The following is a 13,944-nucleotide window of genomic DNA, read 5'->3' as shown; positions in this document are numbered from 1 at the left end:
ATTTCTTTGTGTCACCTTCAGTTCCTTTCATCAGTGTTTTATAGCTTTCAGAATAAAGCTCTTTCACCTCTTTGGTTAAGTTTATGGCTAACCATTTTTTTCTTTTTGTTGCAATTGTAAGTGAGATTGTTTTCTTAATTTCTTTTTCTGCTGTTTCATTATTAGTATATAGAAATGCAACCGATTTCTGTATATTGATTTTGTATCCTCCAATCTTACTAGATTCATTTATCAGCTCTAGTAGTTGCTTCGTGGAGTCTTTAGGGTTTTCTGTATGTACTATCATGTCATCTGCAAATAGTGAAAATTTTACCTCTTCATTTACCAGTTTTGATGCCTTTTCTTTCTTTTTCTTGTCTGATTGCTCTGACTAGGACTTCCAGTACTATTGCCTAAGAGTGGCAGGATTGGACATCCTTGTCTTGTTCCTGTTTTTCACCATTGAGTATGATGTTAGCTGTGTGTTTTTTCATATATGGTTTTTATTATGTTGAGGTTTGTTCCCTCTAAGCCTACTTTATCAAGGGTTTGAGTCATAAATGGATGTTGTCCTTTGTCAAATGCTTTTGCTGCATCTGTTGTTGATGATCATATGGTTTTTATCCTTTTTCTTATTAATGTGCTGCATCACATTGATTGATTTGCAAATATTGAACCACACTTGCATCCCAGGAATGAATCCCACTTGATTGTGGTGAATGATTTTTTTTTAATGTCTTGTTGGATTCAGTTTGCTAGTGTTTTGTTAAAGATTTTTCTGTCTACGTTCATGAGAGATATGATCTGTAGTTCTCTTTTTTGGTAGTGTCTTTTATCTGGTTTGGTATCAGGTGAATGATGGCCTCATAGAAGGAATTTTGAAGCTTTCCTTCCCCTTCTAATTTTTGGAATAGTTTGAGAAAAATTGGTATTAATTCATCTTTAAATGTTAGGTAGAATTCACATGTGAAGCTGTCTGGTCTGGGACTTCCGTTTGTTCAGAGTGCTTTAATTCCTGATTCAGTTTCATTGCTGGTAATCGGTCTGTTCAAATTTTCTTTCTTTCCTGGTTCAGTTTTGGGAGGCTGTATGTTTCTAGGAATTTATCCATTTCTTCTAGGTTGTCCAGTTTGTTGGCATATAATTTTTCATAATACTCTTTTCTAACGCTTTGAATTTCTGTGATGTCATTTTTATTTCTTTTCTTGCTTTTCTGATTTTGTTTATTCAGGTCCTCTCTCCCTCTCTCATGAGTCTAGGTAGAGGCTTATCAATTTTATTTATCTTTTCAAAAAACCAGCTCCTGATTTCATTTGTTTGTTTTATTCCTATTTTAGTTTCTATTTTATTCATTTCTGCTCTAATCTTTATTATTTCCTTCCTTTTACTGGTTTGAGTTTTGGTTGGTTCTTTTTGTAGCTTCTTTAGGTACCAGGTTAGATTGTGTGTTTGAGCTTTTTCTTCATTCTTGAGGTAGGCCTCTCTTGCTATAAACTTCCCTCCCTCAACAGCTTTTGCTGCATCACAGAGGTTTTCAACTGTCATGTTTTCATTTTCATTTGTTTCCATATAATTTTTAATTTCTTCTTTGCTTTCGTGGTTGGCCCATTCGTTGGTTAGTAGCATGTCATTTAAGCTCCATGTATTTGTGCTCTTTACAGACTTTTTCTTGTGGTTGATTTCTAATTTCATAGCATTGTGGTTGGAAAAGATGCATGGTATGACTTCAGTCTTTTTTAATTTGTTGAGACTTGCTTTGTGGCCTAACATGTGATCCATTGTGGAGAATGTTCCATGTACACTTGAAAACAATGTGTTTTCTGCTGTTTTAGGGTGGATTGTTCTGAATATATCCGTTAAATCCATGTGGCCCAGGGTGTCATTCAAAGCTACTGTTTCCTTATTGATTTTCTGTTTGGATGATTTGTCTATTACTGTTATTTCCTTCATGTTTGTCATTAACTGCTTTATGTATTTGGGGGTCTCCATGTTGGGTGCATAAATATTTATAATTTTATATCTTCTTGTTGGGTTATTCTCTTTATATTTATGTAGTGTCTTTCTTTGTCTCATGTCTATTTAAAGTCTATTTTGTCCAGTATAAGTATTGCTACTACCCCAGATTTCTTTTCACTTCAATTTGCATGATAAGTGCATTCCTTCACTTTCAGTCTGCATCTGTCTTTAGGTCTGAAATGAGTCTTGTAGGCAGCATATAGATGGGTCTTGCTTTTTTATCAATGCTGTCACCCTATGTCTTTTGATTAGAGCATTGAGTCTATTTACATTGAAAGTAATTATTGACAAGCATTCACTTATTACCATTCTTTTATTTGTTTTATGGTTATTTTGTAGTTCTATTCCTTTCTTCTCTTGCTCTCTTCTCTCAGTTTGCTGGCTTTCTTTAATGACATTCTTGGATTCCTTTCTGCTTATTTTTTGCATATCTATTATCCATTTTCAATTTGTAGTTACCCTTGGTTTGTGTGTAACATCTTATGTATATAGCAGTCTATATTTTTTACGTTTATTTATTTATTTCGAGAGAAAGAGAGAGAGACAGAGCATGAGCAGGGGAGGGGCAGAGAGAGAGGGAGACAGAGAGAATCCCAAGCAGACTCCACACTGTCAGCACAGAGCCTGATGCAGGGCTCAAACCCATGAACTGTGAGATCATGACCTGAGCCAAAATTAAGAACTGGACACTTAACTGACTGAGCTTCCCAGGGAGCCTCTAAAGCAGTCTGTATCAAGTTGATGGTCACTTACATTTGAACCCATTCTTTATTCTCTTCCCCCTGCCCCAATTTTAGGTCTCATGCTTTACATCCTTTTATTTTCTGAATCCCTTGACTAATTTTTATAGATACACTTCATTTTACTGCTTTTGTGCTTTTACTTTTCTTACTCTTGCTTATGGTCTTTCCACTCAGAGTCCCATTAACATTTCTTGTAGGGTTGGTTATATGGTAATGAAGTTCTTTAACTTTTTCTTGCCTAGGAAACTCCTTATCTCTCCGTCTATTCTATGATAAATGATAGTCTTGCTGAATAGAATATTCTTGGCTTTAGGCTTTTATCTTTCTGTACTTTGAATGTATCATGCTACTCCCTTCTGGCTTGGAAAATTTCTGCTGAAAAATCAGCTGATAGGCGTTCTGTGGTTTCCTTTGTATATAACTGTTTTTGCTTTCTATTTTTTAAAAAATATTTTTAACGTTTATTCATTTCTGAGAGAGCGCAAGGGGAAAGGAGCAGAGAGAGCAAGACACAGAATCTGAAGCAGGCTCTGGGTTCTGACCTAGGACAGAGCTTGACGTGGGGTTCAAACTCATGAACCATGAGACCATGACCTGAGCTGAAGTCAGACACTTAACTGACTGAGCCACTCAGGTGCCCCTTCTCTTTGTATTTATAAAATTCTCTTTTAATCACCACTTTTGGCCATTTTAATTCCTAAGTATCTTGGTACGGTCCTCCTTGCACTGATTTTGTTGGGGGTTCTCTGTGCCTCCTGGATCTGGATTTCTGTTTCCTTCCCCAGATTTGGGAAGTTTTCAGCTATTACTTCTTCAGAAAATTTTTCTGCCCTCTTTTATCCCTCTTCTGGATCTTTCTAATGCAACTCTTACTATGCTTGTGGTGTCACTTAGTTTCCTTCATCTATTTTCATTTTTTATCGTTTTTTTCTCTCTCCTATTCAGCTTGATTGCTTTGCATTACTGTGTCCTGCAGGTCGCTGATCCATTCTTCTGCTTCTTCTCATCTACTATGTATTCCCCCTAGTGTATTTTTTTATTTCATTTATTGAGTTCTTCATCTCTCTTCGGTTCTTTTTTATGTTTTCTGTTTGTTGAAGGTCTCACTGAGATCCTCCACTCTTTTCTCAAGTCCAGTGAGTACCTTTATGACCATTACTTTAAGTTCTCTGTCAGCTATATCACTCATCTTTGTTTGGTTTAAATCCCTTGATGTGATTTTGTCCTATTCCTTCACTTGGGGCATATTCCTTTGTCTCCTCATTTTGTCTAACTCTCTGTGTCTGTTTCTGTGTATTAGGAAAGCCAGATACATCTACTGCTCTCGAAAGTAATGGCTGGATGAAGAAGACGTCCTGTAGTGCCTTGCAGTGCAGTGTGCCCCGTTCACCAGAACCTGGCTTTTCAGGGGTGTCTCCTGTGTGGTGCGTGTGCCCTGTTGTGGCTGAGCCTCCTTTGCCTTCAGCCCCGTTGCCTGCAGTGGCTCTCTTTGCCTGTTGTGGGCAGGGTTTTGTCCCTGTGTTGTTAGTGGGCCAGTATGGGGCCGCCTTGGGCCTGAGTCAAGTCAGACCAGGTGTTTGCCAGAGATGCAGTAGGACCAGACTGCAGGCCGCTTTCCCTGTGTTGTCCCTGAGAAGCTTTAGTTGGTGGGCGGGACCTACAGTCAGACCAGATGTCTGGCCCCAGCCCACTTTGGGGATTGCAAGGGGACTGGTGTGTGTGGGTATCGTCCCCTCTCCCCTGGGCAGGACTCACTTTGGAGTGGTGCTGGCCCATGTCAGGGCTGTGTGCACACTGCCACGCCTGTGGTACTGCTTTGGATGGGCTCCATGGGGGTGTATGGGAGGGGGAAGTGACCTCCAGCAGCCGGGGACACTCCCGCTCAGCCCCACTGAGTTGGAGGTGGCAGATCCGCAGAAGCACACAGGGGCAGGGTGTGCTGTTAGCAAGCTGGGTGGACAGTGGTGGTGCTGTGCTGGCTTCTGCGTGTGTCCCTGTACCTAGACCCCGGGGATGGGGGAGGGGGGAGAGACAGGGGAGGGAAATACACCCACCAGCTCTTTCCTCCGCAGTCTCCAAAGATCCCTGCCCCCTCCAGCACAAGCTCTGAGGCTAGTAAATAAACCTTCCTCCTCTATGCTGTTTGTCATGCTGCCTCTTAGCGGCAGGGACTCAGTTTCCTGTTGCGTCCCAGCTCTCCCAGGGCCACGCCCCCTGCTTTTTAAAGCTTCAGGTGTTAAGCTCCACTGATTGTAAGACTGTAAGTTAGGCCTCTCTGGTTTTCAAGGCCTAATGTCTTGGGGATTCATCTCCCCCCCGTGGGTCCCCTGTGCTTGGGGTGCCTTGTGTGGGGGTCTGCTGACGTCCCTCTCTGCAAAACACGGGTCCCTCCCTCTTGAGAAGTCTCGTGCATCTGTTTTGCTCCCAACCATGTCTCTGCCCTTCCTACTCTTTTCCTTCTAGTCTTTGGGTCATGTTCTCACTGATGTGGGATGTGTGTGTAATCTAGCTGTGTCTAAGTTGTATCATCTTTCTAAAGTCTCGAGTTCTTTATTCTGTACACAAGTTTTTTCTTTTTATAAAATCAGGTATGTTATATGCTTCGTGAATTATTTTTTCTGTCTGTGGTTTGGCTTTTTTGTTCTCTTGACAGTCTTTTAAACAGCGGAAGTTTTAAATTTTGATGCAGTCCCTTCTTCAGTATATTTTTTAGGGATCAGTCTTTTGATGCCATATCTAAAATATCTTTGCCTAATCTAAGAGAAGATTTTTCTCTGTTTTCTATTAGACATTTTCTAGTTTTCGGTTTTGCACTTAGGTCTTCAATCCATTTTGAGTTAATTTTTGTACAAGGCTCGTTTTTTGCATATGGATGTCCCATTTTCACAGGACCATTTGTTGAATCAACATCTTACTTAAGGTGGTAGGATATTATAGAGAGTGTACAGAATTAGCTATACGAAGAGTTCCGCCCTAATCCTTAGGCTTGTATTGTAACATCAGTGAATTAGCCCAAGAAATTGAATCTGGGCGGAATCAGGGCAGCTTGTATGGAAAGAGCATGTGCTCTGAAGTCCGATAGTCCTCAGTTCTGCCGCTCACTCACCATCTGACATTGACAAGTTCCCCCTTGTTTGTCTTTGTTTTCTCTTTTATAAAATGAGAACAATATTATCTAGCAAAAGCTTTGGGGGTTCAGTTAGATAAGGTAAGTATAGGTTGCGAGATGGTAGACGCTTCATGATGGCTGCCATTATTGTTATTGAATGCTTTGAGGACCTAGTCTGTGTGCAGAGTTTCAGCAGTTATAGCCTCCTCAGGTCCCATCATCTGCTGGTCAGGGTCCCTGAACTTCCTACATAATCTTCTTGGCAGCTTTTCAAGTCTTCCTGCTCCAGCTTTTAGTACTCTCTGCTTCCTCCCCCATTTCTGTTTCTAGCGCTTTCTTTGGTCACCATGTTGGGTGGTGGGTGCTCTTCTGTCCTGTGTTGTCCTTGGCATAGCCCTCTCCCTGGCCTGGGCTCTCCTTCCTGAGATGTGAGCCAACCTTTGGCCAGACTTTAGGGGCAAGTCACCGCCATTTGTGTCCAGCCACGTGGTCATGCTAGCTCACACCTGCCGTTGCTGACATCGCCCATACTGACGGTGAGAGGCGGCTGCAGGTTAGAGGCATGGGGGGAGGTACAGTCGGGGGCCTCAGGCTGAGTCAGAAGGCAGCAGTAATGAGCGGCACGTGCCAGACCATCCCTCCTTCCCCCGTCCCTGGACAAAGTGGAAGTCATCCGGGACCCTCTCTCCCCCCCAGTTCTCTCCCCAGTGGAGGTGATGCCTCTTTTAGGATCTGTCCCTTTCTGAGTGAGACCACACTTGCAGTCTCTCACTCATCATGGAACGAAGAAACGGGACACTGTGGGACAGAGACAGGAGAAGGCTGCCCTGGCCATTTACTCCCTACTCATCACAGTGCAGGAGGGCCACCCACACTCCCTCACCCTGAGCCGGAAAGCAGGCCTCCCACAGACCACAGCGGTTTCAGGGCGCCCAGGTGAGTAGCTGCAGGGGGAGAGACAGCACGGGGCTCTGCCTGAAGCCTGCGGCTGCCCTGCAATGACCCCGGGAAGGATGTCCCAGGAGTCAGGAGTGAGGACGGGGAGAATTCTAATCTCTGTAGTTATCTTCCTTAGTGTACAGATCGAGGGCATATGCTGCCATTCAAAAATAACTTTTATTTCTTCTACCTGAAAAATGCGTTTCCTCCCTAACCTATTTGCCGGGCTCAACAGTGACCTTGAAGCCGGACACCTGTGGTCTACGGTTGCTGCCCGAAGCCCCTGAACTATGACGTGCCTAACTTCCTAAAACTTTGCACTCCTGCAGCTCTGCCACACAGACTTCCAGAGGAGGCAAACCAAGCAGCAAATGTCATGGTAACTATTGGAGCCCCTACTTCCTAGTCATAGACAGTCGTCTGCAGGGACGCTGTCTCCTCCTCCTTGGAGGCATGAAAGTGGGGACCCGCTGCCATTGGTGAGCCCGAGAGAATATACAGGGCCACTCTGTGGTTTGGGGGCCACGCGCTACCAGACATGGTTCCGCTGACTCACTCCCCCGCCGTGAAAAGTGGCCGCTGGCCTCCAGGTAGATACGGGCAGATTGAGCACACGCATTCCTCCGCATTCTCTCCCCGAAGCCTGCAGATGTGACGGTCAGATTGGGCTCTGCCTCCATGTTGTTGATGGCGTACCTGCAGATCCTAACAGGCGGAAAGGAGAGAGCGTGCTTTTTGCTTGAGCCCGTAAACCAGTATCACAGAGGCAAGTGGTGTATCAGAAACCATCAGTTAAATTTGAACAGTGGGAAGAAACAGGAGGCACCTGATCAATACCTTCGTTTCACGGAGAGGAGAAGGGACCTGTGGCTCTCACTGAGCGACCTTGGAGGGTCTGGACCTGATAACCCGGGTCTCCTAGCTCTGCGGCAGTGCCCTCCTGACGAGGTAGTGCGGGCACTGCCCCTGGGTGTGGGGGCAAAGGGGAAGGTAGGAGAATGAATTGATCTAGAAGTTCCCCTCTTTTTGACTGTTTTTCTTGAAAGAGCACTTCCATTTGTTTATTACTCGTTTTTTTTTTAAAAAAATNAGGCTCTGAGCTAGCTGTCAGCACAGAGCCTGACGCGGGGCTCGAACCCACGAACTGTGAGACCATGACCTGAGCTGAAGTCCGACGTCAAGCGACTGAGCCCCCAGGCACCCCTGTTTACTCCTCATTTTAAAGGGCCTGAACTGTTACCTTCATCCAATTTCTCAAGCCCTTTGGGTAACTGAACTACAGAAATAAATCAGGAAACAGTTTGTTCTTAGATTGGTGTGGCCGCCCGATAAGTTAGCACATTCTGATGATAATGTCTGTCCGAGCCTCTGGAGGAAGGTTCGCTAAAGCCTCGGCCACCCAGCTGGGAGGGAGAGACCGGGTTGGTCTTGTAAGAGGAGGCTAGTCCCGGAGCCACATTCCCAATGAGGCTGTGATTTGGAGCAAGTCTGTTCTGTCCTCGGGCCGAGCATAAACCCTCCGGAAATCAGGCTTCTGCTGCTGCTTACAACTTAGGAAGACTCAGGGGTCCATTTTTGGGCTTCTGACCCACCGACGATTACATCTGCCTCCCGTCTCTCGGCAGGCCTGCTTGAGTGCTTCCTTCTCTCCGTCCTTTCCCCCGCGCCCCCTCCTCTCCTCGAGTATTTAGGAGTGGCTGCCGGTATCCCACCTGCGGGGCTCTATGGGAACAGGGCACCCGCCCCGCACGTGGCTTCCCATCTAGTGTGGAGACAGGGCGCAGACCGCGTGCAGGTCACCGCACCGCCAGCCTGAGCCAAGTGCGGTGGGGGCGGGGCGGGGGCGAGGAGACAGCCCCCGGTGGGTCAGGGAGGACCGCAGGGAAGCGAGCGATGGCTGTGGAGGAGTCTGCGGTGCAGTACCTTCAGAGGGAGCGTCCCGGGCTGGGGACACTGCCGCGAACTGTCCCCGAGGTCCGGAGAGGACAGCGGATCCGGGAACTGCACGTGTTCAGTGTCCGCAAGGATACAAGCTGGCAAGGCCGGTGGTCCGGCGGAGGGGCCGGTGTGCCAGGCGGAGTGTGCGTCTGCGCCGCGGAGGGGGCTGGGGAGCCGGTCAGGAAGGGCGAGGGCGGGCTGCCTGTGGGTAACAGCCGCAACGCATCCGGGCACACGCAGCGACAAACAGCCAGAAACTGTTGCACGAGGAAGGAGAAACAGGAATTCTGAAGCCAGGCCGGACCCTAGCGGGGCTCTCAGGAGAAGGGCTTTCAGAGGGCACGCAGCCCCTCTCCCGTCCCTGCGCCCCCGCGCGCCACGCAGCCCCTCTCCCTTCCCCGCGCCCCTGCACACCACGCAGCCCCTCCCCCTTCCCCGCGCGCCCCGCCGGCCTCCCCCCCTTCCCCACAAAGAAGGCGAAGTTACTGGGTCCACGTCATATCCCCCGGTATGGCGCTCTGCTTACAGGCTGTTTCTGGGAGCTTCGGTGGAAGATCCGGCATGTTTACCAGTTGTGCGAGGACGGAGTGCGGAGGAGGGGCGGCGGCTCCCCGTCTGAACGTGCTTCCCGGTGTCGCCTCATTTGCGGACCTCAGCGTATCTCCTGCTTTCTTTTCTTTCGCCCTCTGCTGCCAAGGCATTTTCAGACCCTGGGAGCTCAGAAAAGTAGCGAGAGACCTGGTCCTCCTCTGTCTCTTGTTTCGAAACATGAGCTGAATCCTGGAGTGATTAAGGCGGCGGTAATGCCTTTCTGTCTCTCGGAGGAGAACTCGAGGCCCGAGCGCCCGGACCACAGCGGCCTGCGCCTTCGTCAGGGTCCTGCCCGCTGCGCGTACGCGTGCGCGGCCTTCGCCTCGGGGGCAGCTTGCCGGGCCTCACAACGCAGCCCGCCTGGCGTTGTCTCCGTGCCCTTGCAGGCTGGCTTCTCTCTTCACTGTGCCTTTTAAAATAACACATAAAGCGGCAGCCAATTAATGAATTGTGTTTTCTACAACTGGAATAAAAACACGTTAATTATCCCTAAGCAGTGAGGCCGCATTCAGCGTGGGGAAATTCCTCAGTGGGATCAACAAACGCCGCCTCAGAAGCTGAGGAAAATGGCCCACGTTTGACATCCTGTCAGTGAATGCCTACTTTTTACAGCTGCTTAATGCTCTGAATAAGGTCCGTTAACATCACTGTAAAAACCGTGAGCACTCACCTCTTGGGTTTCCTGTGGTTGCCTCTTGGCTCAGCACAAGACCCGGAACAGTGTCCTTCCTGAGCTGTTTTCTGAAGCGTCAGTTCACTCTGTCCAGCAGCCCCGTAGCTTAAAAAGGGACCAGGAAAGGGGCGCCTGTGTGGCTCAGTCAATTGAGCCTCCAACATCGGCTACGTCGTGAGTTCAAGCCTCGCATCAGGCTCCGTGCTGACAGATCCTCTGCCCCCCCTCTCTTTAAACCTCCCCCACTCGTGCTCTCTCTCTCAAAAATAGATATTAAAAAAAAAAAAAGCAAGGGGACCAGAAAATCTCTAGTGTGTACACAGCAGGCTCCTAAGGAAGGACCGAGTGAATAGGAGCTTTCCAGACTGTGTTTGGTCTTTGCCGAGCTTGGGGAAATACACTTAAACTACAGGTTTTTAGATCTTCTGAACTTTATGATTTTCTGAAACTTTTTTTTTTTTAAAGACATGGTGGACCTTTCTCTGCATAGGTCTTCTGAGAACAGTCTTTCCCTTTTGTTTGATCTCTCAAGTTCCCTAGAAGCTTCCCAGGCCTCAAGTTCTGGAATCCTTTGACTTGGATAAATCCCTGGATAAGTTAGGTGTTTAGAGATTTTTTTCTTTAAAGCCCACATTTTGGGACACCTGGCTGGCTCAGTCAGTGGAGCGTGTGACTCTTGATCTCAGGGTTGTAAGTTCGAGCCCCGTATTGGGTGTAGAGGTTACTTAAAAAGGTTTAAAAAAACAAATTTTAAAAAAATCATGTATTTTACCACTATACATTTTTACCTATCAAATTCGATTTTGTAAAAAATCACCCCCTCTGGGTTTGGGCCATTTTCACCTTTTATCTGTCGAGTCCCATGACACACAGCCAGTAAGCATTTGCTCTGACTCAAAGACCTAAAAGAAGACCCTGCTAACAGAACCCCTCAAAGAGCAACGCAAAAAAGGGAAATAATGAGTAAAGGGTTAGGCCTCTTAGGTCTGTGCCTAAACTTACCATACCAGGCCCGGCTGCACGTCGCAATAGTCTCTTGGTCCCCACGGACAAAGCCTGCTTTAAGTAACAAGGACAGGGCAGCCCAGGGTGTGGAATGGCCACTATGGAGGCTTGTACGAAGACATAATATCCTCCCCCGGTCTTTGAGCATCCGCACCCCAGAAAAAAACAAGTCGTGCCAGAAATAAAAGTCACTTCCTGACCTGAGCCCCAATATTTTGTTTTGTTTCAGTGTGTATTCTGTTCCGTTTTTTAACAAGATTAAGTGGTGGAGAGAAGTGATGGGGGGTGTAGTTTAAAAATGAAAGAAAGGTGGTAGACTGTGTTTGTTCTTTACCCCGAATCAGTGGAAAGTAGCAGAATGACCACACGGGGTCTTGGGTTTCAGACTTCCCTTTGGACAGTTTCGAGGTTTACACAAGACTCCCCCATCAAGTTTATGCAGCGTGTGCCCCTCCACCCTAGTGCTGGGAGTCTGCTTCCGAGGCTATCTGGAGTTTTCTGAGGTAATCTAATACTACTGTATCATTTGGGAACAACAGACTGTTTCCATAATGCTGTTGGCTTAAGATCCAGTTACCAAGGGTACAGTCAGTGGACAACAGGCAGATTTTTAATATTAACAGCAGAGCTTCAAGGGCTGGTTTCTACCCTTTTTTTTGCATTTGTCATTTCAGACCCTAAAGATGGATGGAACGGACGAGTTTGAGTGTAAAATCACTAATATTGTCAGTTATGGGCAATTACTGGCCCTCCCCGCCCGTTTCTTTCTCTGACAGTCACACCACTGCGACGTCAGCAGTCAGGGACACACGGCCGGCCCTTTCTGTGAAGTACGTATTCTTGAGAGCGGTTTGCCTACACGAGTCCCTTTACTGATTGAGCTTTTCACGCTACCATAAGCACATCTCGATAATTTTTACCCAGGAAAATTGCTACTCCTGCCATCCAGCCTTTCAATTAAGTTTGCTTTGCTATGAGATGTATCATTTAGGTTTTTATTAATTTAAACATTTTGTGTCAACAGAAGGTAGATCATTATTAACTGGTGCAATGCGGTGTCTCACAAAATACATACGTGTCATAGAAAAGTAATTAACTTCCTCGTTCCATTGCCGAACAGATGTGTGACAGAATAAGAACTGGGACCCGAGGGCACCGAGCACATTTATTTANCCCCCCCCCCCCATCTGTGGTTGAAAATAGGTTTGGAACCCTCATCCAGAATGATACATTGTTTTCTGGCTTGTTGTGGGAATGTGAAGCTATAGATGGGCTCTCTTTCAGACGAGAGCAAGGTTTGATGATTCAGAGTCCAGAATACAGAAGCTGTGCAGGGATCTTTGCTGTCGAACTCCTGGGGAAGGCTCAGCAGGTGTTGGGGCAGCAGGACTGGGTTAGAAACTAGACCAGTGTCTGCCCACCAGCACCCCAGCCCAAAGGAGGTTAATTCAGTACTTCCTAATGGACAGCAAACCAGTCTTTCTTTCTAGTAACAGCTATAATTCTACAGATGTTTCTTCAGCACCATTTTCTCCTGCCTGCAAGCATGTCCTACTTCTGTTTCTACACTGATACCTTGGAATCTAGTTTTTACACAGAAGCGAGAAGGATGTTTCCAGGAGGGGCCTCTCCCGCAGCGTCCCACTCACGTGGTGGCGGAGATCCAGCTTCACACCCGGAGGCGCTGGTTCCTGCTCCTGTTTCCAGTCTCAGCTCCATCTCGAGGCTGCGACAGGCCAAGCTCTTTCTTGCCCGAGGCTTGCACTTGCCTTCCCTCTGCCTGCGATCGTCTCCCTGTAGCTGTAGGCCGGCCCCGCCCTCTCACCCCTCCTTAGCCATTCTTCACCGGCCTGGGAAAATCAGGCGTGTCTCTCAACCCCTGTTTTCTCTTCCCTGCTTATCTCCATTAAAGCACAAACAGTTATTGCGTATCGTTACTTGTAGTTGCCTGCTGGCTTACTGTGGAGAAAGTAAGAATGACCTTATCCATCTTGTTTTCTGCTGTGTCTTGAGTGGCCACGCGGTGCTTCCATAACGATTACAATGCCTAACACATTTGTGTTGCGTGAATGGATAAGTCAGTAAATACTGTTACTTCCCTAGCATTGAGTTAAGGTCTGTAGGGTATGCCAAGTAAGCAGTGTTGTAGTACTGCTAACAGTAGGCCATCAGGAAGGAATATTTTTGTCCTTTCCTCTAACAGTGGGCAGCTCTAAATTTGACCTACCCCAGCTCCCCACTCCGAGACTTACAAACCCATAAGTACATCCCCCCATGGAAAGCCTGGGTATCAGCTTGGAAGGGTCCCTCCCGTGCACAGTTTGTGCTCCTAACATTTGTGTCTCTTCCCAGAAAGCACACACCTCCAGCGCTTGCGCAACAAGACTTCAGTAACATGGGCTTGGTGGTGTGCCTAGGTTTGCGAGTTTTCTTGTTCCCATTATGCCGTTGGATGTCCGTGTGTTTCATAGGGGCCCATGGGGGCCGCACCAGCCACAGTGGGGACCTCCTCTCCAGGCCCTGCCGAGCAGGTGTCCCTGCTCCGTGTGAACATTTTAACGGAGATCTCGGTACACTCTCTCTGTCAGGCCATCCCACTCTCAGGCAGCTGCGACTGTAAAGTTAATTCATCTCATGAACTAAACCCTGTCTCTTGTAACTCACCTCAGAGCCTTCCATCTGCCCGTGGATCAGTGATGAGTAAATTGGTTCCTTACTCTAGCCTTCAAGAGCTTGAATGTTCATGGTGGCTTTCGGGTCACACAACCAGGGGCTGGAATCCAGCGCCCCCACTTCCTCGCCCCTTGAACTTGAGGATGCTCCTTCACTGTCCTCAGCTGCGGCCTTGGCCTCTAGATGTGAGGAACTGAAATGGGGTTTACTTTCTCTTACTGAAATGATGACGTGAGATAAAGCAGTTACAGTAGTTAGTACAATGAACCCTCCATAAA

The 13,944-nt window shown here is 47.2% G+C and overlaps 1 protein-coding gene across 1 annotated transcript in view; it reads left to right on the top strand.

Annotated features, from left to right (window-relative positions):
- The window catches only part of SMYD3 (SET and MYND domain containing 3), a 696,975-nt gene that overhangs the window by 564,306 nt on the left and 118,725 nt on the right, over positions 1-13,944 (top strand). The gene's annotated exons all lie outside the window — the stretch shown is intronic.

The sequence above is a fragment of the Crocuta crocuta genome, unplaced genomic scaffold (genome assembly GCF_008692635.1).
Source record: "Crocuta crocuta isolate KB4526 unplaced genomic scaffold, BGI_CrCroc_1.0 scaffold322, whole genome shotgun sequence".
NCBI lineage: Eukaryota > Metazoa > Chordata > Mammalia > Carnivora > Hyaenidae > Crocuta > Crocuta crocuta.
The sequence above is the reverse complement of the archived record's forward strand: the minus strand, read 5'-3'. Positions and strand labels throughout refer to the sequence as shown.